General features: G+C 36.7%; 2 pseudogenes; both read left to right on the forward strand.

Annotated features, from left to right (window-relative positions):
• The first annotated feature begins 208 nt into the window (after positions 1–208).
• On the forward strand, positions 209–12,332 carry LOC141410893 (NADH dehydrogenase [ubiquinone] 1 alpha subcomplex assembly factor 4-like; annotated as a pseudogene).
• Positions 11,935–25,847, forward strand: LOC109691904 (golgin subfamily A member 2-like; annotated as a pseudogene).
• Positions 25,848–26,280: the final 433 nt, after the last annotated feature.

The raw sequence follows: 26,280 nt of genomic DNA on the forward strand, positions 1-26,280 counted from the left end.
GAATTCCAAAATTATGTTGAATAAAAGTAGAGAGGGTGAACTCTCTTGTCCCATTCCTAACTTTTAGACAGAATATGAAACCTAAAAGTTTTTTAAAATTTCATATAGAGAAGAAAAAAAAAATCTCATATCACAAATGTGTAATAATTTTTAGTACTGCATTTTATCTTTTAAGATTTATCAGTTTTTCATAGACTACAAATCAAACTGGAATCCTTTGATAAATTTCTGTTTTTAGTAATTAATAACTTCATAGTTGTTTTGAAATAGTCATTACATAAATAGAATTGATAAGGAATTTTTATTTTATGGTTAAGGGCCAGAATTTAGAAACTTTGGTTTCAATCATCTTTGCTAGTTGGGTAAACTTGAACACCAATTGCTAGAGTTATTGTTAGGATTAAATGAGATTGTGTAAATAAAGTGCCTAGAATACTGCATGGAACATAGCAAGCCTTCAGTAGGGATGCTCTGTTCTTCTTATTATTGTAATGTATTTCATTATAACACATTCTGAAATGAAAGATCATTTTAAAATAGTAACTCAAAAAAGCCATACAGTTCAACCTCAGTATGCTCAGGGGAATGTATTTAGGGCAATACTCCTCCCAAGGATACCAAAATCTTTGCACATAACCTACATACATCTTACTGTGTGCTTTATGCTAAATAATTTCCAGATTACTTATAACATCTAATACAATGTGAATGCTCTGTATATAGTTGTTATACTGTTTTACTTAGAGAATAAATATGAGAACCAAAAGTGTACCTGCTTAGTACATACAGGTTTTTTTTCTGAATATTTTCAATATGTGGCTGATTGAATTCCTGGGGACAGAACCCATAGATGCAGAGGCCTGAATGTACATAATTTTAAATGACTAGTAAGAATTTGATCAGAGAAGAGAGGAAACCTAGTATTTATTTTATACAGCAATCCAACAGATGGGTAGAGGTGTTCTCATTTTATAGAGGAGAAAAGGTCTCAGAGTAGTTAAAATACTTGCCTTCAGCTTTGTGACATAGCAAATTATGTCACAGAAATCAAATTCTTTACCCATTCTACCATTTATTTATCTTCTCTATTCAGTTATTCAGTTCCTGGATAGAGAAGTCCAATGTAAGCATCCCCAAATTATTTTTTAACAAGACTTGTGTGTGTTTGTAGACATGCGTGTACATGTGTATGTGGGAAACAAATGTCTTTAAAGAAGTTCCTATCTTTTGGAGGGATATTTATCTATGAGGGCATATGGCCCTATTGGGGATATGCCCCTGTTGAACTGGGATGATGGCCCTGTCTATGCATTGGGTACTTTTGCATGTGGTCTCTTTGTGCATGCTTATCTCTGTGAAGGAGCTACTGTGAATGTGTTAATAGCTGTATAAGGATGGCTCTGTGAGAGTATGTGTATGTGGGTGCTTTGCGAAAGTTTCTGACTCTGCACATGAGCATACCTGTGTGTGCATGCATGCCTTCCCTGTATCTCTCTCTCTATGGTGTACACTGGCAACCTGTCTCTGTATCTGTGTATGTGCACTGGTATAGGAATGTGGGAATGTTTCTATATAGAATACACCTGAGGATGGCAGAAGCCTGAGAATATTGACAGAGAAGATCCTGGGCAGAGATCCCAAAGGATGTTCACACCTTGTCAACTTGGAGATCAATCGGATTTGTAGATCTGATTTAATCTTATAACTCTCTGGATGCAATATCATTAATGCAGATAAAACAGAACAAAACAATGGAATTTAAAATAGTAGGATGTAATCTCAGGTAAATGTATTCTTTTAAAACATAATACCAAAAGGTGTTCTTTAAATATTTACAAATGTGCTATTTAATACTTTTCCAAAATGATTTATTATTATTTTTATTTTTGGTCCTTTGACATGGGGTCTCACTAATTAGTCTCAGTTTTGTTCTTTTAATTTTTGATCAAAATCTGAACCCTATCAAAGTGGCCACTGGTGAAGTATTTATCTTAATCACAGGAATTTTGAAATCTGACTTTCTTATAATACTCATTTTCGGTAATGGGCTGCCGTCTATTTTATATACTTATTCACTAAATTTTGCAAGAAGTCAATGCCTTGTACTAATCATAGGGTGCATCTATATAAAAATGGCTAAGATTCTCTCAATTGCTACTCAAATGTAGTCCTGAGTCATATAATTTGTTTTTTTCTTATACAGGTATCCTTAGCATCTAACAGTGTTCATAGATGGTTAATTGATAGTTGAATGAATGATAAAAATACATTTGCCTGGAATGATGCTTGTACATGGTTCCAAGTGCACAAAAATAATTATTGAAATAAATCATACTCTAGGCAAAATTTTAATTTTATTTGCTTTCAAATGATCTCTGAGACCTTAATAACTAGTAATTACAAAAATGGTGCACAACATTTGGGGAGTGATCCATATCATTATGAGACCAGTAAAATATTAGGGACTCTTGACACTTTAAACCCTCCTTTGATGTATTGTTCTCAAATGGCATGTAGATAACTATCTCTTTTTCCTTAGAGTTCTGGATTTTTTTAAAGTATAAGGCTTAAAAACCACATGGTTTTATGCAGAAAGTGTTCATGAAGAAAGTTAATGAAGTATTATAAAAATTTCTAGTAAGATGATCTAGCACCATAAAGTATAGTTGCAAGTTTGTGTCCTTATTGGCTCCATGATGTTTCATAATGTGAACTAAAAGTTTATTGACATAAAAGTAGCAAAATTAGATAGCTATAACTATCCATCCACCAATCATAAAAGTAAATTAAAATTTTCTACAGATTGATTTTTCTTATTACTTACATAGAGACAGTACCCGTTATTCATTTCATTCTATATTTGAAAGTAGAAATTATTTTTTGTATAAATTATATATGTATAAAGGAAAAGAAATTACAAACCCATTCAGTAGTTGTTTATTCAGAAAGCATGTAACTCCAAGCTGGATGATGAGGAGGTTACAAAGATGGCATGGATGTAACAGTTGCCAAGCTTTGGGAATTTTCACTTTCATTGGGAAGATTAGATAGTTATACATACACTATTACAAACCTTTAAACCAAGTGTGAATCAGTGAGAAAGTTGTGTTATAATATAAATGAGAGAGAACACTTCATGGATACAACCATTATTGAGGGCCTCATGGTATAGGAACGATTGGAACTGTGGCTTGAATACATGCTACTTTTTGATGGTTGAGTGCATTTCCAAAGAAAAGGGGCAGTTTGGAGAAAGAAATTAGGAAGAAACTGGGAAAGAAAGGCATGTTTATTTGTTGAGAATGAGATTAAAATTATGGGACCACAAGCAAAATTATGAAGACATTCCACAGTTGTGAGGAATGTGAAGGAGAAATGACAGAAGATGAAGAGCTGATCAAGAAGCAGTGTAAAGTAACTGAGTTCAGGAAAACACCACGGGGCCACTGAGGTATTGCTTGCTAAGATATGAAGATATATAGTCCCTGTCCTAAGAACATAATTTAAGCATGGAGGTAACTACGTGGATGAATAAAAAATACAACAAATGTGTGTTTTGACACACCCATTGGAAAAGACTAAATTCTGATAAGGATTCAAGAGGGAAGGTTTGAGTAAGATAATATGTGTCAAAGGAGTGAGATGAGCACTGGCAAGCACTCGGATGTTAATTAACTCATGTATTTGAGTTGACACAGATGTCTGATTAGTTGAGAAAGTAGGAAGTAAGTAAGAACAGAACAAGAGTGAAGGGCCCAAGTCATTTTAGAATAGAGAGTCCAGGGAACATGCACCTAAGTTGGATATGGTTTCAAATGGTGAAAAACAGAGTAGTGATTTAATGTTTCAGTAATAACACTGAAATTTAAGTAAATACCATCTACTGGAATGACTGTGAGACTTTCACTGTGACCATAGAAAAGGCCTTATTGGAATGAATAAGAAATGATAAGCATAGTTTAGGACACCAGAAACTCTGTTAATAGATGGAAGATAGAGACAAGAGTGGGAAGGATAGTTGATAACTGGATGTAGATAAGGTAATCATTGATAAAGCTTGGATGAGAGAGATGTTAGTGTACTGAGCAAAGTAGTAGCTCATTGTAATTACAGAAGAAGAAAAGAGAGTGTGATGTAACTTCAGAGTACAATAGAGAGGGAAGGTGCAAGCATTCAAATAGGCCCTTTGCTTACACACATGTACAGTACATTGCCATTATGCAGTTGCCTTATTTCCGCTGAACATTTTATTTGTTAATGAAAAATGTTGAGTGCATCCTCTTAGACACTTTCTACTTCTAATGCAGCAGTTTGGGAGAATAATTTTTAATGATCCACAAAATTTTGCAGCTGTAAAAGTTAATTTACCATAGTAAACCATTTATATCATCAGTTCTACTTTTCTTTCTGCCATCCCTTAATTCTCAAAAACTGTGCTGTTTGGGCTGAATTATAAGGCTGCTGATGACAATTGGAATGAACAACAGATGGCATTACATAAGGATATTCACATGGCTTCCAATGAAGTAGTAAGTGTGCTACCTGGTGTCCAACAAACATCAGCTCAGGCTTTTAGGAGTCTTTCCTTCAGCTGACTGAAAGAAATGATCTGGAAATCTGCCTTCCTAACACAAATACTTCACATGTACAAAAAAATCAAGTCATATTCCTTTAATTCCAGGATTAAAAATGGGATATTTTTATTAAACATTTCTATGAGTATGCAGTAAAACAAAGAATTCCTCAGGAGAATAGTATATAACTTGAATTTAGTAGTAAAGAGGGAGGTTGAACTCCATTATCTGTCCATAGTCTGAATTGTGTGAGACTTTCCTCTGAAGCCCTCAACGTATGCTTTACAATAGTCATAAGATTGACACCTATTTGACAACCCTCAATTTTCACCTTTATAAATGATCTTACTTTTCAGAATATTTTTATTGTCTTTTTTAATCAAAGAAATCTTCGGATTAGACTTCTTTGTAAAATGGAAACAAAAGGACATTTCAGAATACTGTTTAATAACCTCATGTGTAATAGGGAAGGAAATTTTTTAAATGCTCATAAACTATTAATACTAAATAGTGGTAATGAAACTTCCAAATTATGTGTATATCTAGATAAATAAGAATGTTCTCTTTATAATTTAGGATCAGTTCTCAGGAATACATATGTACACGAACATATGTATGAGCAAGGAAATCCTACCAACACTTGTCTAGCCAAAATGTAACAGTTAGGGCAAGCAAATGCAGAGATATGTGTTCTATTGTTACAAATTACCTTAAATAACCAGTGTCCAATTGTTAAAATAATTTGTACTTTAGGATTGTGTTTGCAAGATAGTGTTAAAAAAAACTTTTTGTAGATAAGGGGCAGCATTGGGATGCCTGTGTCTCAGGAAATGAAATACGGTTTTTAAATCGCATAATGAACAGAGCTTAGGAAGACTATCTGCGCCAGAGGTGGTTGTCACAGTGAGCATCCTACCCACAACTAAAACAGAAACTAGATATGGAAAAATAAGTAATTAGCCATTTGCAAATTAAGTAAGAAAAATGTATGTGGTAAATGCCTTTTACTTAAGCAATTTAATTTTTAAGAAACTTCTATCTAAACTTCTTTATAATGAGGATTTCTAGGCTTCAACCTTTCAAGATTGTCATTATATGAATCTGTGAAGATATTTAAATTAAAAATAGTTACCCCTTGTGTTATTTCTTCTTGAGTGTATTTTACAGTTTAATAACACTGGAGACATTGACACTGGTTCTGTTCTAATAGTGACCATTGAAATTACTCTCATTACTGCATGCTCTTCAGAGTCTCTGATTAGCAAAGGGCATTTAAGAATGTTTTCATACATTTTGCCGATGGCTTTGAGACATCCTGGGATAACTGAATACCAGAAATTCATAGGAATCTAGTGACAAATGATTGTGAATGTCTCTTATTTTCTATAAGAGGTTTCAATTTTTAAAAAGTCTTTATTTTTAAGACTAAAGGATACACAGATATATGAATGTGTTTAGACTTTCTGAAATAGGGCAACTTATACTTAAAGGTATAAAACATGTTTGTGAAAAACTACAGGTTTCAGGAGCTTGGATAAGTATACCAAACAGAAGACATTCTTTTTGGTACTGTAATAGTTGAAGCTTTGTTCATACTCTGATTTTTTCCTGTAATTTATCCATGAGTCCATCTTTGATCCATGAAACATCTCTGTTCCCTAGGGATCTTGAAAGAAGATAATAAATTTGTACTCATAAAAGACAGAACAGGGGCCAGGCATGGTGGTACATACCTATAATCATAGGTTGAGTACATCTCTATCCTAATGCTAGAGCTAGTTTTTTTCCCTTCATTTAGAATTTGCATAAGAAATATGAAATGAGAACTATGCCCTCAGACTCTGAATCAAAGTCAAATTAAAAATAGTTATTAATTCAGCACCTAAGTCTACATTCTTTCAACAATGTAGAATATACTCTGTTGGGGAGGGAAGAGTCAGGAGTGGAGTGGTCTGTTAACATATCTCTGCAGGAATGTATGCACAATTCTGTGAAAGCCTCCTGCTTACTGGCTTTGTGACATTTTGAGGCATCCCCAGGGGGCCATGACTTGTGAAACCACATATCCCTTTACAGGATGTAGGGCTCACAGTGCTCTCGTGGGGGACGGGTACAAATAGTGAACTAATTTTTCCATTTTATCATTTAGAATTCTTATAACATGTCAATAAAACAACTACCCTGTGCACTTTCCTCTGACCCCCTCTCCAAAACACCCCCCAGACAATGGCAGTTTACAAAAGCAAGTAATTTAGTACCCTCCAAAACCCATTAATATGCTGATAATTATGACAATTTAGAACTTGCATGTGAAACATTGCTACCCTATGGCTCAAAAATATAATTTAGATTTTAGTTATTGGCAATATCTTTTTAAAAAAACACATATTAGAAACTGTCATTCGATAACAAATTGATCTTCTCTCACAAACTAAATTGTAACATGTCTGAATTGGGAAAATTCAGGTGAGAAAATGCCAAAGGACCTAGAAGAGGAATGACAAACCCAACTTTAAGTAATGTTTAAATACCAATTTAGGATTCAGAGGGAGTTTTAAAAGGACATTTCATTTAAGACCATACACTGTCAAGTTCAGATTGATATTTAGTTTCCATTAAGAACTAATAGAAAAGGTTTTAATTCCTTTAGCCATTAAATGTTTTTTGCAGTGCTGGGGTTTGAACTTAGGGCCTACACCTTGAACCACTCCATTAGCCCTTTTTTTGTGATGAGTTTTTTCAAGATAGGGTCTCCCAAACTATTTCCCCATGTTGAGTTCTAACCACAATTCTCCTGATCTCTGCCTCCTGAGTAGCTAGGATTTAGGCATGAGCCAGCTGCTCCTGGATAATTCTTTCTGAAAGTGTTACTTTGTTTAAAAGGTGTTTCACAAGGAGTATATGTCCTGTACTATTTGAAATTATTGAAGTTAATTACCTCTTTTGTGAAGCTTAAGTTATCAGATGAAGGCTATGTGGCATTAAAATGCCTTTTAGTTAGAATCAGGTATGTTCTATGGCTACATTCATGATCTTGATATTGACATGGCTGCTAGCCATTTTTTTCCCCACAAATTACTCCTTGTCAAAGAGCAGACAGAACTGATGGATGATGTCTAGTCTCTGACCTTATATGGCAGTTCCAAGGAGTCAAAGAACATTTTATGTCATTTGCATTCTACAAATACTGAATAGCAATCTCCCTAGAGTTTCAGAGGTGACCAGTTGCTGTGACTCTGATAATGAATCATAAGCAGAACTTGAATCTAACACTGTAGGCAAATTGTGAAAATCATAGAATAAAATACTCTGAGATATGGAGTGGATTTCAGGAGTCCTTGAGGTAGCCCTTCTGCTCCATAAATTAGGGACTGAGATCTAGAGAGGCTAGTAAGTCTATTTGTGTTTAGATAATTATCTTTGGGTGAATTATTTGAGCACAGTGTTTAGTCACAAGCATATTTGTATTGAAAATTATTTTGGGAACCATTTTGTTCAGGTGTAATTCCAGATGGCATCTATGAAGTAGATAGGACTCCAGGACAAATAGGTTTACATTTACTATGACTTTTGTTATGTATGTCACAGAATTCTGCCTTTTTAAAGAGAAGGACCTTTGAACTCAATTACAACTTTTGCTCACTAATTTTTAAAACTTACTTAAGAATAATATTGGCATATTTGTATGTGTTTAAGTATTAACTAGAAACCTACCATGTACAAGATGCATTGTAAATGTGTATGGAAAGTCTAAGATGGTCTTTTTAGTCTTTGTAAATATAAACTGTGGTGGTGTAGTTAAGGCACGTAGCAGTAAAGATACATCAGAATAAGTGATGTGCACAATAAGACATTCAAAACAAAATTACTATTAAAAGAACAAGAAGGAGAAAATACGTCCAAATACTAGAGCATATTGGGATCAGAGAAAGCTTCCTGAAAGAATAAGCACTTAAACAGGGAATCAAGGGATGAATAAAATGTTGCTTACACAAAAACTGAGAGTTGTAGCCCAGAGAAAATTCAGGCAGAGAGTATAATATGAGTTGTAATGTTAAAACACAGAGTTGTTCAGTGTGGTGGAAACAGGTGAAAAATCATAAATACCAAATTTAGGTGTTTAGACTTGGCTTGGCAGGAAATTGCAAGCCATTAAGTGTTTTTGAGCAAAAAGCAAATGATAGCACTTTCAAAGGGACCCTTTCAAGGATCAGAGGCTAGTAAAGACTAGGAAACCAGGTAGGAGATGACTATGGAAGTACAGTAATGTCTTGACTACGGGGAATAACACAATGTAAATTTTTATTATTTTTATTATTTATTATTTTTATTATTTTGCCTGTTCTAAAATTTGGCAGGATGAGTCAAAAGTACACATTTTAAGGGCTCTGAAAATGTTGAGATGAGTAGAAGTAGATTAATGTTAGTGGACTTCCTTTCTCTCTTTACTGCTTCTTCTTATCTTCCCCAACCTTAGCCTCATGCGAGTAAGTTCTCAGAGAAAGCACCGAGGCTTACAGTTCCCATTGACAGAAAACTGGAAAAGTGAAGGTGTTTCACCGCTAGAAGGAAAGGGGGATAACTGAAGCAAATGCATTTGGGAGAGTAGTCACATGCCTTTGCCAGGACTCTTGGCTTATAAGTGACAATAATCCACTCAAACTAGCATCACTAAAAGTGGGAGCTTACCAAAGGACATTCACAGATGACTTCTATACTTAGGAATGCTATCTCAATCAAGAGAAGGAACTAGGTCAAGTCAAGGACCCTCAAGAAACTACTGATACTAAGATCCCAACTTTCACCAGCACTCTTTTAGCTCTTGCTTTTGCTTCTCTCTTGATGGATTGGTTACCTAATTAAATCTGGCTAATGATGTAAACTCATGCAATTCCCATTACATCCATGGGTAGATCAGATTGGGAGTAGAGAGGGAATCTGTATTTCTCTGGATAAAGAAGGAAGGAAACTGTGGAAATCAAACTCCTAGCCTAACATTTGTGACAGATCTCACCATGAAACGTACTAGTTATTGTACATGGATATCCAGAATACACTTTATTTCTTAAATGTAAGATTACTTAGGACTTTCCAACGAATACCACTTCTTTCTTTAAAGAGAGAGTAGTAGGTGCATCATGAACCTGAGGGGATCATGTTATAAAGTCATGGAGGCTTTGGTGACTCACCTGATCAGCAATTTTAACCTGGAGAATGGAGCAGAGTGAAAGATCAACTAGATGAAGCCATCTACCAAGGAGGCTCCCAAGCATCCGTCCAAGAGCCTCTTACTAGAACACATGAGCACCATCCAGAAATTAAAGGAGAGATTGTTAGAAAAGATAACAAGCTGCTGTCATTACTAAAAGATGTGTATGTTGGTTCCAAAGATCCCAAATCCTCCCTGCAGATAAAAGATGCTGAATCCCAGTAAGAGGCAAAGGAATTCAGATTGTATAAAGGAATTCGCTGTAATTTGGAGATTACAAACATCCCCAAAGGCAAAATTTCCATTGTAGAGGTCTTGACACTTCTCAATAACCATGAACTTTCTCCAGAAACGTGGACAAGAATACCTTTTGGAACTGAAAGATGCAAATTTCCTCCCCAAATATTTTGTTACTTTTGAAGTAGTCAAAGTCTTCCCTCCTGAAGGGAAGAAAACAGTACAATCAAAATGAAAAAAATCACAAGATTCCTTTTCCTCTGTGTACTTCCTATCCCCGTGTCCTGTTTATTTCGTTATTTTTAGCATATTAAATTCTATGAATTATGTTGTGTTTGATGCTCCCTACTTAGCATACTATTTATTGAGCTAATCAGTACAGCTATAAAATTCTTAGAAATGAAAGAGATAACGTGTTATTTTAGACACATCACATCAGGTCATATGGCCTTAATCCTGCATTTAACATTTAAAGTTTCACCTTCCAATTTAGAAAGTTAATTCTTTATAAGGAATATTAAAAGTAAGAGCTTTCCTGACTCCTCTAAAACTGACATTTTCCTGTTAGGGAAAGATGATGGTGAGAATAATGGCATTTCTCAAGTAAATACAGGAGACTGGATATGAAATTAATAGGAAGTACCTTTTTATTACTCCTCGGGAATCAGAATTAGTAAAGATTTCCTTTGTTTTGATTGATTTTCAGTATAGGATAACTTTTTAAAGTTATGAAATGTAATTTGGTATTAGTAAAGTGTTAGCAATCTCTCCTTGGACAAACAGAAAAGATAATTACAGAAGCTTTCAGAAAGGTAGCACTGGGAGCTATTTTAAAAAGTAACTTTTTCCTATTTAATTTATAAATATAAGAAAAATTAAAGAACGGTTAAAAATCGAAGAACTAGGACAAGTGAAATTTGGTGGTCAAATACATATTTTCTGTTTTTCATGCTAGTTGAGAGAAGAGAGAAAAACTAAAAAATAGAAGCATAAATGGAAGGGACCTGGAAATGACAGCTGCTTTCACGTGATAAACAGGAGCACAATGTGACCTGGGGAAATGACAGCTTCTTTCACGTGATAAACTTAGGAGCACAGCATATACCAGCGCTTGGATCTTGAGCAACATTGCATGAGTTTAGCTCAGCCTATGGAATCTTGGGTAGACTGTCCAAATCCAATGTCAAAGAGATACAATGAAATGAGTTTGATACTGCCTTACATAAGTCTTAAGGGCCACTGCGAAGATAAATGAAATAATAAAGGACTATAAAGCACCAAGCAAAAACGAGTATTTTTGCAGTTAAGAACAGATACCGGAGGAGGATAAATGGTCTAAATTTCTGTAGTTAATGATAGTCAGGCCCAGAATTTAGGTTCTCAAAATCCTACTGGTATATTTTTTTTTTTTGGTATGACAAAAAGGAAGCATATTTCAAAAAGGAAGAAGAAAGTTGGAAGAATAGGGATTATTAGTGTGCTTCCAAAGAAAGATAGGCATCATCACTCCTTCCCCAAAGGGAAAGGTATGGATGTCACTGAAGAATTCAGCCTGGTGATGGAATGAGGTGTTTATAGTCATAGGGGGAAGTTGCAAACTTGTTTTCAAACATAGTGCCATGTGATTAAATGATACCTAATTTATTTTTGATTGAACACAGTTCAACGAAAAATGAAAATCTAACCAGTATGAAATTGAATTTGAAAAATGTAAATCAGTCAAAACCATTTTCCTTTGTGCAATTAATACTTAAATCATTAGCACTGCTATTTCTGAGCCATTTTTCTGTGCAATCTATATTGTGTGGTTAGGCATCTGTAAGTATGACTTCTGTCATGGTGCTAAGATATCCAAAAAAAGAAAAAAAATAGAGTAGTAGTGCTGGAACCTGGACACACGATATATTGTGGAAAATGTGTGGGATTGATGTTCACATGGATCCTAACATTGGCAAAAGGCTTAAGGCTGACCTTAATTCAGTGAGTGTATCTGACCTGTCAGATGAGGATGATGATGATATCATGTCTTCCGCAATCCATGCCCTAAGTAGACTCACTGCAGGAAATTTTTGGGACTGGACTTTACACTGGGACAGGAATATAATTAATTCAACATTATTCTGTACATTAGTTGCTATTTGTGGAGAAAGGGAAGTGAATGGTGGTTCCCTGAGTCTGCATTTCATAAAATTATCTTTTAATTGAATTCTGTGTTTCATAATGTGCCTTAAACTGACCGTAAAATAATAATATTAAAAGTGGAGTGCAGGCAAACGTACAGAGACAGAATGTAAATTGGTAGATAACATATCTACTGGGTTGGGTGGGGTGAAATGCAGTGGGAAGGGGAGGGGAAGAGAGTGATTCTTTTTGAGTGATGAAAATGTTTCTGAGTATGATGATATTGCACAATTTTGTGAATATATTAACAACCATCAAATTGTACATTTTAAATGGGTAAATTTTTTGATATGTGATTTATATCTTAATGAAGATGCTTACAATGAATCTGTAAGAAGACAATGTGCATACACAAAATGAAAGTATACATGTGAAAATATGTCCTCCATCTATACTTATATTCTATAGTGTCAAGTTATTTAGCAGTCAAAAAGAAAGTTACTCTATGCTTTCATTCTGATAATGATTTTTAAAAATTATTTTAACATTTTTATTATACCATGAAGGAGCTTTATTTTTGGAAAGAATGTTTAAATTAACATTACTGTTTGTTATTTAGAGCTCAGATGGAAGTTCAGTAAGTGGAGATGGCCACAAACTCACCTTTGGGCAGCAACTTGTAAATCACCTACTAGGCCTGACACCCCAACATCAGCGCTATTCTGTTCCTGCAGAGTATCTGTGTGACTCAGAGATATGGGTCTCCCCCATATCTCCCCCATATCTCAAATGGGACTCAGCCTAGCCAGTCCCATTTGAAAGCATGCAGAGCACACTCATGGGGAAATGTAGGTAGCAACTAAATAGATTCCTTATGAAAATGAAGGGATTTGAATCAGTGGAGAATTCTAATCATCTTACTCAGCATAGATGACTTTGATTTTGCATGCTGTCTTTGATTTTAGGTGTCAGTATGGTGGTACAGATTTTTTATGTGAACTGATAGTGGTATTGACAGATATGCTTTTCATTTTTCAGGAAGCTGTAGAGGTATCGAAGACAAGGAGCATCTTCTAGCCAGCCAGGAGAACTTAGAGGAAGAAAAATTGTGAAGCGTTTAGTAGATATCAGAGAACTGAATGAACAGGCCAAAGTAATTTGTGACCTTAAGTATGTATAATGATTTTTAATTTAATACAGTATTCTAGCAATAGAATCATAGGATGCTAAATATGGAAAAAACTGGATTTGGAGTCTATCAATGTGATTAAGAATGTCTGAGAAAGTAATTTGCGTGGATCATACATTCGTTAGTGACAAAGTTAGGCCTCAAATCTTAGTCTACTGCCCTTCACAACCCCTCATCTCTGAGCAGTTTATGGCTGGCTTTATATCACATATACATCCTTCCACATGAATATACTCATACATATTATCACATCATGTACATATAAGTATATGAACTAGTTATTTGCTAACAATATTTCTGAAATGTAATTTTAAGAGAAAAAAGCACTTAAGTGCCTATTCTAAGTAGAACGTATGCCATCTCAATTTAATACTCACAACACTTTTGTGAGTTGAGATGGCATTATTGAAAACTGGCTCAGAGTAAAGAATTAAAATTTGAAATTATGTGCACATGAATCCAAAGTTCTTGTATTCCAGCCCACCTGCTTGTGTTAGTAGTTCTCTGGAACTGCTAGGAGGTAAGTAGGAAATAGGAGGTGGTAGTAATCTTTTTTCTGTATTTATTGTTTGCTGCATTATAACTTTACTAAGTAATACCTCCTCTATAAGAATAAATATTGTTCTTGTTAATTTTGAAACTTTTGTTGTCTCAAAAGTTGATAGTCATGCCTCATGTTTTCTAATCTTCATACACCTATACCTGTAGGTATTTTTTCTTCAATCTTGGACTTTCCACAAAAATAGGATTTTTGTACAATGAGAGGTGTGGCCTAAAATTTGAATGATCATAGTGAGTCACATTGTACTCTTGACTTATGTTACGATTAGAGTTTCATTCTCAGGGGAATATATGACTTGAAGAAAAATGTATTCTTACAAAATCTAACCTAAGATTTATTTGTAGAATATTACATACAGATTTTTTTTATGAAGTGGGTCTATGGCTTTATGAGATTATCAGAGATCCTTTTTTATTCCTTTTTGCTGTAAGGTAGTGTGATGTCAGTACCTTAGGCAGGTGCTCTAGCAATAGGGACAAATCCCAAGCCCAGTGTCAGAGGTTATTTATACAGCATTTCTTCATATATTACAGGGTACTTTTTTTGTATAATTTGCCAGATTTGGGTGTTAAACTTATAGAGGACTTCCACTTGTTCATATATAATCTTTGAAATTCTGGTAAGTGAGAGATTTAAAAAGAAATTAAAAGTCAGTTTTACTTAGTTCCTTCTTTGCAATAATTTTTTTTCTTTTTACAGTTTAGACAATTAGGTGCAAATGAGCCATCATAAAGCAGGAAATACCTCATTACCAACATTTAAAATCTGTGACTATGAGTGATATCCAAAAAGATAATTTGTAGAAATTATGGAGATCTAGTATGCTAGTGAGTAAATACTGAAGAATAATTTTATTTGATTGTTTTTCTATTTTTGATCTTATCAATGATGATGCTTATGTATTCTTTTTTCTTTCAATGCTGATGAAAACACCACCTGATTTCTGTGTATCAGATCTACAATGTACGCAGCACTATTTTAAACACTTCAACATTTAACATTTAATAACTTCAAAATTAACAAGATATAATTTCTTATATCTTCAAAAGAAAGTGAGAATGTATTTTCTCTCTTACAGATCTTGTGCAAATTTTGCTAGATTTGTAACTTATTCAAAATCATACTTTAAATGATGCTTTTTTTGGTTTTGGTCTTGTGGACTGAAACCAGGGCTTCATACAATTTTGGCACACATAGGAGTAAAACTTTTTTTTAATGCCCACATTTCATGATTCTTTAGAAAATGAGAAAAATTAAATGGCACCCTAATCTTATCACCACAAAACATTCAAGAAGGAGTGATGATGAAAATAAATGTATAGCAAGTATACGTTGCAATGATAACCATTCTTTCAAAGGGTCTTCACTGTGGTCAAGTAAATGCTAAAGGTTAAGTATATAGCAGTGAACTTAGTTAACAGAGATAAATGGTCCCTGTAATATGGGAATTAAACTTGATGTAGAGAGACAAATAATAGCCAAGCAAACAAACATATCTCCAGTGCAAATGTAAAATGAATATGAGTGAGCCAAGCAGAAACATTGGAAAAACAACTATATCAGGTGGAGAACTCAACATTCATTAAGCAGGAGAGGGTTTGGCAACTCTGAGCAAACCTAATGGAACATGAAGAAGAGATGGTAGACTGGCATAAGAAAAGTTTAGAACAATAGGAAAGAGCCAGATCATGCGTGGAAAGAGGCAACTTATGCCGGGAAGCCACTCAAAGTTTAGGTTTAAAAAGGGAAGTGAGGGAGATCTCAAAGATGGCGACTAGAGTACAGAAGCAGACAGTGTGAGCTCTGTGATTCCAAAACACAGAGACGCTGAGACACTGGAGCCACACTTGGCGGAAATAAAGCAGCAAGGAAAATCAAAACTTTGACACCCTGAGCCCCTAGCCCATGGAAAGCTTCTCCATGCCACGTTACACTGAGGAAACAGGAGGGCTCCCACACCGCCAGACGCCAGCTCCAAACCTCTTGGGAGACATTCAGCAGACCAACAGGTGAGCACCAAGTGACACACAGTATTCCCCCAGCCACGCCTGGGATAAACCAGCATAGCCCCCTGGGCAGACTGACGCTCCCACCCCCCACACCCCCACTCCCCCCTCACTCCCGACCCCCCTACCCCACCCCCACCCCCCACATAAAAAAAACCTGAATAAATGAGGAACTGAAAACTAACACACAGCAGAGGGGTGGAGTTGCTGAAAATGCACTGAGGGAAGAAGCAAGGCGCTGATCCCCACATGAACTTTCAGTAAACAAAGGCTGGAAAGGCAGAAGGGCCAACAGCGGGCGGGTGATAAGCCTTTGCCTGAAATAGGGCAGGTAGCAGTCCACAAGCTCATCTCCTGAACCAGTGAGCAACATCCAAAGTCAAAAATGACGCTGCAAAATTGAAAAACAATCAGCAAACCATCACAACACACTGACAGCAGGGGGCCGGCTGATGGATCACTGACTTTGCCCCAGAGAAAGGGGGTGAGGCAAAGAAACAGCCCCCAGTAATCAAGGAGAGTGAAAACCCAACTCCAAAGCAGGACAGCTGGTGGACTACAGAGCTGATTCTGGAATCTGAGGATAACATACAAACTTAAACTGCCACACTTCACTGAGGGAGGAGCTGACCAAGCAGCTGCCTCTGAAAGACAGAAGAAAAAAAACAAAACACTACCCAACCACCTGGAGAGACTATGACAGAGCTTCTGCTTAAATGCCAACACCAGGACTGGCTGCTGGAGGAGTAACACCAGAACTTAAACTAAGACTGAAATTCTATTGTTCCTGAAGCTGGAATTTTTGTTTGTCTTTTTGTTCTATTTCTTGTTTGTGTTTGTTTGTTCACAATTCACAATAGCCAAGTTATGGAAACAGCCAAGATGCCCCACTACTGACGAATGGATTAAGAAAATGTGGTATTTATACACAATGCAATTTTACTCAGCCATGAAGAAGAATGAAATCTTAACATTTGCAAGTAAATGGATGGAACTTGAGAACATCATCCTAAGGGAGGTTAGCCAGGCTCAGAAGACCAAAAATTGTATGTTCTCCCTCATATGTGGACTTTAGATCTAGGGCAAAGGCAGTAATGTTGTTGGACTTGGGTCACACGTTAAGGGGAGAGCACATATGGGAGGAATGGGAATAGGTAGGAAACCCATAACTTGAAAGTGTTTGATGCTCCACTGCAGAGGAGCTAATACAGTAACCTTAAAATGACAAAGGTCAATATGGGAAAGTGACTGGGAAGTAGTGAAGAGGTCAGGTAGAGAAGAATCAATTCGGGTTGTAATACACTTGTGCATGGAAGCAATGCTAGGAATCTCTGTATAGCTATCCTTACCTCAACAACAAAGATGCTTTGTCTTTCTTAAAAAACAAATAAATAAATTTTAAAGAAATAAAAAGGGAAGTGAACGTGATTGTGATTGACACTTTTAGAAGATCATTCCCGCTGCAGTGTGGTAGTTAACTGGAGTGGAAGGATGACAGACAACAAAAATGTGCTATATACTTCACAAAAGCTAAAAGGAAAGCTTTTGAATGTTTTCATTGCAAAGAAAGGATATATGCTCTAATTTGAGCATCACCCAATAGACACATGTATCAAAAGGTTTCCCCTTCCTGCCCCCCCCACAGTATGAATGTGTAGGACCAGACCCTGTTCTCAGGGTGTGCCCAAGTCACTTTAACCACAAAATGCCATTGTCCTCAGGATAAGGCCACTGGCGCTCCACAAAGACTCAGGAGCCGGGAGTAGGATGCCTGGTCTTGGTTGCATTTGCACAGGGTCACACAGGCTCTTTCTAATGGCCTGCCTGTTTTTAAATTGCATTGCAGTTTCTTTCTTTATCAAGAAAAAAAAAAGGAAAATTGTTCAGTTTAACTTATTTGCACAAATGCAGAAAACATATTCCAGCTAAACTATGAAAAAACCACATCACGTGGTGTCCCCTGAAACATACACAATCTTCATGTGAAGAAATAAAGAAAACTGATTTTATGCAGGTGTCATCTAGCTTTAAAAAAACAGAAGACAATTCAATAAATAAAACTGAGCAACTTAGATACAAGAACATGCAAAACCCACAGTTAGTAGGTGAAAGAAATAATAAAGATCAGGGCAGAAATTAATTAAATGGAGCCTCAAAATACAAATAATAAATGAAACAAAAAGATGGTTCTTTTAAAAGATCAGCAAGATTGACAAACTCTTAACCAAATTAACCAGAAGAAAGAGGGAGAGGACTCAGAGGGAGAGGACTCAAATTCATAAAATTAGAGAAGATGGAGGGGAAGCAGGTGAGCAGGTGATGCCTGGAGGATGAGAGGGGATAAGCCATGTGAGGACAGGAGATCCAGGACAGGACAACACGTCTTTGAAGAATGGAGGGCAGGAGGAATGGAAGGTGTACCACCAGAAAAGTGTCACCTCATCTCACAGATATGACCAAGACTATCTACAATCAAGAGCCTGCAATAACTTTCTTAACAGCTCAATGGTCTTGTATCTGAGTCTATACCCTGCATCCAAAGGGAAGGCCTCACCTTTTGTACTACCAGAAGGATCTGGAAAGCCTGTGCCAAGAGTTAGCAATAGCCCAGGACTCCAGCTATCTAACAAACAAATAACTGAGTAGCGAGATCGAGGAATTGAAACAGCAGAATCAAGACACTTTGGGTTAACGGGAAAAAGAGAAGGAATGCAGCAGAAGTTGGTTGATGAGCAGAAGCTCTGCAGAACCAACTGCAGATTAACATTCAGACCATAGGGATTTTGGTGCCTGAGAAAACAGACCTGCAACACATCTGCAGGCAGCCAGGCAGAAAGTAGGGGACTCTGAGGCTCTTGCCAGCCACCTCCAGTCTGTGCAGCAATGTGTGAGAGAGCAGGAGCTGAGTGTGTCTGTTGTCTACACACAGAAAAAGCAGGCAGAGAGGTACAGTAAGGAGCTAACTAAAGAGACACATGCCCCAAAAAGCAGGAACTGTACTAGAACCAGGAACACAATGAGTACCTGAAGGAACAGAAGTCAGGACTGGAGAGGCTTCAAGTGGTACTGACCAAGAAAGTGGCCTTGTGGCTCACCATGGAGTGGCTGCAGAAGAAGTTGGAGATGTCTGAGCTCCTGCTGCTACAGTTCTCCAGCAGATCTGAAGCCACTGAGAGTAACCAGCAATTACAGCAGGCCATGGAGGTACAGCCACAGCTGGAGACACGTGGGGAAACTGACAAGGTGCTGAAACAGCTACAGTTGGAGAGCAAGTGGTACAAGACGACTCTGGGATGAGAGAGGGTGTGTGTCAGCAGAAGAGGCAGCACGAGTTGGAATAGATGTGCACCATGAAGTCCTAGAAGGAGCATTGCATGTGTCAAGCATCCTAGCTGGACAACAAGTTGACTGAACTGAGAGCCAACAGGTGGAAGACTACAAGAAGATTCCAGAGAGTACGGAGAAGGATTGCACCACCATCAGCCCTGTGTTCCTACAGAACCACGAGCTCAAGGGGCAGCTGTCTGAGCTGCAGGATGGCTTCTTCAGGCTTACCAGTGACAACATGGAGCTCACACTGTAGTCACAGCAGCACATTAAGGAGGTGGGCCAGTTGCAGGACACACTGGCAAAGCTGAAGTAGATGGTGGAGCTGAAGAGCCAAGAGGCTCAGGGTCTGCAGAAGCAGCAAGACCAGTGCCTGGCCCACCTGCAGCAGCACGTGGCGGCCTGTGGACAGATGAGCTGACCTTGGAGGAGGCACTGCACCATCAGCTACTGATGCAGACCCAGCTCCTGGACCAGCTGCAGTATGATGAGGTACAAATCAAGATGATGACCCAAATGTCCTCCAGGAGTTGCAGGAGAACCAGAAGTGGCTGGAAGCCACCAGCATGCAGAACCAGCAGCTGCAGGCCCAGCTGAGCCTCCTGGCTATCCCTGGGGAAAGAGATGGAGAAGCTCCTGGGTCCAATTCATGATCACATTGGACCTAGAAAGCAGAGCAGCTATGGTGGCATTTTGAGGTGCTGTTCTAGCATATGCAGAGGAAGAGTGGGCCTGGGCTGTGTGGACAGCTGAGGACCAGAAGGCAAGCTGTGGATGTCTGGTTCACCTGGCAGCCCTGGTCACTGGAAGCAGGAGTGATTTTGTGTGTGTGTAGAGCTGCCAGGCCATACAGGAGAAACTGCAAAGATGCTTCCTGGAGGTTATGCAGGAGAAGCTGGATTTCAGGGCACTGTTGAAGGAGCTGCAACATCCCTATGTCCAGCTCTCCAGAGAGATGAACACCATCGCAGAGTCCATTGCCCTCTAAAAAATCAGATGGAGTACTGAAGGCTCAACACTTAAATGAGGAGTACACTAGCTGGCCCAGAGCAAGGCAGAGATGAAGACAGAGCTGCAGGAGCCTGTGTTGTGGCTAGTGGGTAAGCCCAGTCAGAGGCAGGACAAGTTCCTTGTAACCTCCCAGACTTTGCTAGTGAAAGACTATGACCTCACCTGGACTGTAAGCCCATTTGTCCTAAGAGCTATGACAATTCTGCTCAGTTGGCCTGCCTCAGAGTGCCTCTGAGTAAGGGAGGGGAATAAGCCTTTGCTCCTTCAGAGAAGGCAAACTGCTTGGTAACTATGAGTATGTAAAACTCCTAGAATTCATAAAACTCAACCATAAAGAAATGAGTCAAATTGTATAAAATGAAAAACAGTTACAAGATCCATTATTCTGCAAATGCAGTCATAGACACATAACTTGAGCATCCCAAATATTCCAAGTACAGCTAGCCACACCTGTCAATATGACTCACAGGAGATTTAAACTCCAACAACAACAACAAAATAAGAATAGCCAATTATAATAGCACAAAATTGACCTAACTAGGTGCAATGATTAACTTGTCAATTTGACTAGGTCAACTCTTGCACAGATATTTGGTTAAACATTATTCAAGACCTGTCTGTGAGAGTGTTTCAGAATGAGATGAACATATGGCCCAGTAAAGCATATTGCCCTCCCCTATGGAGGCAGATTTCCTCCAACCTATAGGAGGCCTAAATAGAACAGAAGTCAAGGTAAGTAAGAATTTGCTCTCTCTACTGTCTGTTTTCCAACTGGAACATCAGCCTTCTGGGCTTGAAGTGGAACTTACGCCACCAGATCTCTTGCATCTTAGGCCTTCAGACACAGACTGAAACTACAAGTAGTGAAAAACAAGTAAGATATCACTTTCCATTCACAATGACACTTCCCTTAAAAGCTGATATTGTACCTACCAACAACAAAGAGGCTTCTTTAGTGAAAGGGACAAATATATGTGTGATCAAAACTTAAATAACTTTTAAGACTAATGAGGTTTTTAAAAGCTATTTAAAGCATTTTCAAAAAACTCAACTAGTTAAATTGAGACCATATTTGAGGAGATGGCAAAGTCTGAAAGTGAAATCAAAGTGAGATGACACATCTGCAGTTTTCATTTGCTTTTTTTTCCTTTCATTCATTTGTTGAATATTTATTGCATTTTGATCCTTTGCTAGTCTATACGCTACCCTGCTCACTTGTTCTAACTTTAGCTTTTGTAAGGGTAGCAGACTAGGATTTCAGGCTTAATTAGGAAAAGCTCGAAGCCAAAATGGAAAGTCTGTCCTCTTTACCTCTTCCTTTGTGATGCCTACAGGTATTTACTGAACAGGGCCAGATGTCTTCTCTTCATTTCTGAGGAAGGCACTTAAAGTTTATTCAAGCTTGAAGGGGTAGACTATGTGCCTGTATTTTCTCTTTATGTCAGTGATAGTACCTTTACATGCTTTAACTAATAGGGCATTTATTAGTTTTAAATTCTATTGCAATTTCTCTAAAGCCCAACGATTAGGAACATTGAGCCTCCCAGAAATAGTTAAAAGGACTGAGAAAGAAATCCCTGGAAAAAGATAAGGGATTTCTTTAGAAACAGCACTAGAGTATTGTATAGTTCTCACTTGTTAATTGGAAAAAAATTATAAAATTCCATGGAGAAAGAATTATTTCTGACTAAGAGCTTTATAAAAAGGCATTTGCATATTTTCTATTTTGTTGCAAGTAATGGAATACATACCTCATGAAGAATGAACATTTGGGACTGAAACACTCGTATGTGCATGTCTGGATTGTACTAAAATTCTTTCAGAATACGAAGTGAACTGGTAAAGAATGTCAAATATTAAACCCATTGTGAAAAAGGATCTCTGAGCTCTTTAGCATGCATTGGGGGAAGATGACAGAGAAGATCTGGCTTAGGCTTAGGCTTAGGCTTAGACTAATGGAAAGAACCAGTTCTATGTCCAATTCTAGATTTCCCATTAGGAAATGTTAGTGCATGTAAGTTCAAAGTCCTTTTAATATGCTGAGTATTAAAGTCTCCTCACAGCTACACTGTGAAATGTAGCTATCGACAGCATCCATATTATGATTTTAAAGTAGAAAATGTATCTGAGAAATTCCCTCCACTCTGACTAAAGATTTACTTTTTTTTTTTTCAGTGCTGGGGATTGAACCCAAAGCCTTACATAAGCATTCTACCATTTCAGCCACCACCACCCCCAACCCTTTCATTTTTATTTTGGGTTTGAGAGAGGATCTCACTAACTTTGCCTGCATTAGCCCACACGGACAATCCTCCTGACTCTAAATGATCTTATGTATGTGTAATGATAATGACTTTTAAATTAATACAGTGTTCTCTAGTAATAGCATCATACATTGTTAAATATGGAGCAAACTGGGTTTACAGTATTTACTTATTAAGGAGATCAGCAACATCCAAAGAAATAATTCACCTGAGATCATAAGTTCGTTAGGCCTGAAATCCTCGTCTGCTACCCTTCGCAACCTCTCATCTGAGCAGTTTGTGGCTGACTTCATATCACACACATATCTTTCCACATGTGTATACACTTATGCCTATCTTCACAGGCATATATAAGCGTGTGCATTAGTAGTTTGCTAATAATATTTTTGGAATGTAATTTTTTAGAGGAGACAAAAGCATTTATTAAGTGCCTATTTTAAGAATGATAAATATCATCACAATTTAATCCTCACAACATTCCTGTGAGTTTAGATTGCATTATTCACATTAATTGAAAAGAAAACTGACTCAGAGTAATTAATTAAAATTTGGAATTTGTGCACCTGAATCCAAAATTCAGGCATTTTTCTCCCACCTGCCTCTATGGGGGGGTAGGTGACCGTAGGTGGTGGTATTCTTTTTTCTGTATCTCTTGCTTGCTGTATTATTATAACTTTACTAAGTAAAACCTCCCCTATAAGAGTAAGTATTGTTTTTGATAAGCTTTTAAACTTTTATTTTCTGAAAAGTTGATGGTCATGCCTCATCTTTGCTAAGTTTCATATGCCCATAACAGTGGCGATTTTTAAAAAATCAATTGTGCGCTTTCAATAAACATTTTGAACAGTGAGATTTATGGCCTCAAACATGCAACATATAATCAGTCACATTCTCCTCTTGACTTACAATTTGAGTTTTTTTTTTCAGGGGAATATGTGACTGGAAGCAAATGTATTCTTCTTCCAAAATCGAATCACATTTTCCTACAAAAGCACTTACAGTTTTCATAAGATTGTCAGAGATGCTTCTCTGTCTCTCTTTTTTTTTGGCAGTACTGGAATTTGAATTTAGGGTCTCAGGCATGTGGTCTACCACTTGAACCACATCCCCAGCCCAATGTCAAAGTTTTGATACAGTAATAGTTAAGAAATATTTCCTTGGCCAGGTACCTGTGGTCCACACCTGTAATCTTAGCTACTCAGGAGGCAGAGATCAGGAGGATCATGGGTAGAGATCATGGGTAGCCTGAACAAAAAGTGAGTCCCTAGCTCAAAAATACCCCCCCCACACACACAGACTGCTGAAATGGCTCAAGTGGTATGAAGCCTGCCTAGCAAGCATGAGGCCTTAATTCAAACCCTAGTACCACCAGAAACAAAAAAAGAAACAACAAAAACAGAAAATATTTCTTTCAATGTCACAGGGTATTTTTAGATAGTTTGCCAGGAAAGGAATGTTAAATTATAAGGGGTTTCTACCTGCTCATACATAACTTTTGTATTCTGAAATTGAGTTAAAAGGAGCAGTTGAAAATCAGTTTTATTTTTTTCCTTCTTTTAATTGCCAGTTTTTTTTTTTTTTTTTTGCATTTAGAAACTTAAGTGCAAGTGAAGGAACCATAAATTGGGAAAGTCAATGCTACCAACAGTTAAAATCTGTGGCTGTGAACGACATTCAAAAAGATGTTCACAAAAAATCACAGATTCAGTACGTGAGTGAGTTTGTGGGAAAATGTTCATTTGAGAGTTTATGTTTTGCTTCATGAAACTTATCATCAATGATGTTTATTCTTTCTTTTTCCTTTCACTGTTGGTGAAAATACCACTTGATTTGTATATATCGGATTACCACCTACCAGGCACTTATTTAAAGTACTTTACATTTGGTCATTCTTGTTCTCTCTCCCTCTAGGGATGACCCCCTTTCAACCTATTAAAAGTATGTTCCTTTTCTAATAAACTTTACTATCACTTTCACTACATTTACACCTTGCCTGAATTCTTCTCCTACCAGAAAGAAGGACTGAGGTAGATGGCTGCGCTGACATTCTAGCAACACTTCTGGTTGATTTTCTGATAACACTTTTGGTTGACTTTCCAGTAACATTTTAAAAAATAAATAAAATACTTTGCATTTAACATTTACATTTAACAACCCATTAAGTCTTCACAAAATCCTTTTATTATTTTTCCCATTTTATAAATGAGAAATTGATCTATTGAACTGTAGATCAAGTTTAATATACAAGTCAATTTGTTCAATGAACAAGTAGAATTTGAAATTAGAAACAGTATAACTATTTCTAATTCCAAACAATACTGAGTCTTTCTACATGAACATAGACTAGCTCTCCATTTATTAATTTCCTTCATTTCTTTCATTATATTTTTACAATTTTCCTCATATAGATCTTGTACTTTTTTATATTTGTGACTTGTTTGAAATTATTGTTCCAATCGTGGTGGCAGTGCAGTGTTTTGAATGACTTCTTCTTTCTATCTCTCAGACTTGCCATCTGCTGACTCTAGTTATATTCATACTCCTCCCTATCTTTGCTCAGTTCTCTCTTAGTGGCTCTTTTGCTCCTTTCTGTAGCACAGTTTGTATTTTGGGCCTCTGAGTCTATCAACAATACCAATGTATGGTAAATCTCTTTCTCTATAATGGCAAATTCTAATCTTTCTTCCCTAAGGCCCATATTCCTACCCAATTCTCTTCAGATTACCCACAAGTAAATAAATACAATTAGATACTTGGGCAAATCAGTGACCTTACTCCATATGGATCTATAAATAGGATTTATAAATTGTGCAATGATCTAATGTTTAGTATTTACAGATGACATGAGGCTTGCAAAAGGCAACTAAACCTCACTAAGATTTTAGAGTGATAATTCTTGCCATGGTGTTGGGTGGATGTGGGTAAGACACTACTTTCAGGTGTTGGGATGAAGGAAAGGATGTATTCAGGTCAATTAGGATAACTTTTAAGGCTACCCACATTCCTCTAATATCAGACTATTCTAAAAGGATGATATTTTAAGCATACTTATTAGCTCACCTTGAGAAATTGAGAGTACTTTTTTGTCACAAGAGTTTCTATGTTTTCTATAACGAACTTGATTTTATGTCACTATTTTGGGGAATTCACTTTTTTTTTGCATAGTTTGGACTGATTTTGGTAGAAAAATATGTTTTTATACTTTAAAATATAAGAGTTTTCCTGGAACCTTTTGAACCATTTAACTATTTATGTTGTGAGATTATTAATATATTATCTTTTGATTAGCATTTAAAAAACACATATAGCAATTTAGATAATGGAAAAAGTCCCAGCATTAGGTGATTTTAAAACATTAATCTGTAAATGTATAGTCAATTCACATGAATTAATAATTATCATAAAAAGTAATTTTTGTAAATTTGGGAATTTTAGTAAATTTTGAAAACCAAATTATTATGTTTCCAATATACTCCTATTATGCTTAACAAACATTTGTAGAATTATAATTATACAAAATGACTAACACTTTTATAGCAGTGAATAAATAAATAGCTGTGTAACAAAAATATGAACATTCTTTTGGAAATACAAGGTCATTTCTTCATTTTAGATATTTTATCCTGTTTAAAACTCTGTATGACTTATAATTTAGTAAAAATATTTTTTGAGAAATACAACTTGTAGTGTTTTTGGAATGATACATCAAATGTGTTTGAATTGTATGGTATGGGTGGGTATTTGTAAGGATTCCTTGCAATAACTGCACTTCAACATAAT

Source organism: Castor canadensis, chromosome 9 (genome assembly GCF_047511655.1).
Source record: "Castor canadensis chromosome 9, mCasCan1.hap1v2, whole genome shotgun sequence".
Taxonomy (NCBI): domain Eukaryota; kingdom Metazoa; phylum Chordata; class Mammalia; order Rodentia; family Castoridae; genus Castor; species Castor canadensis.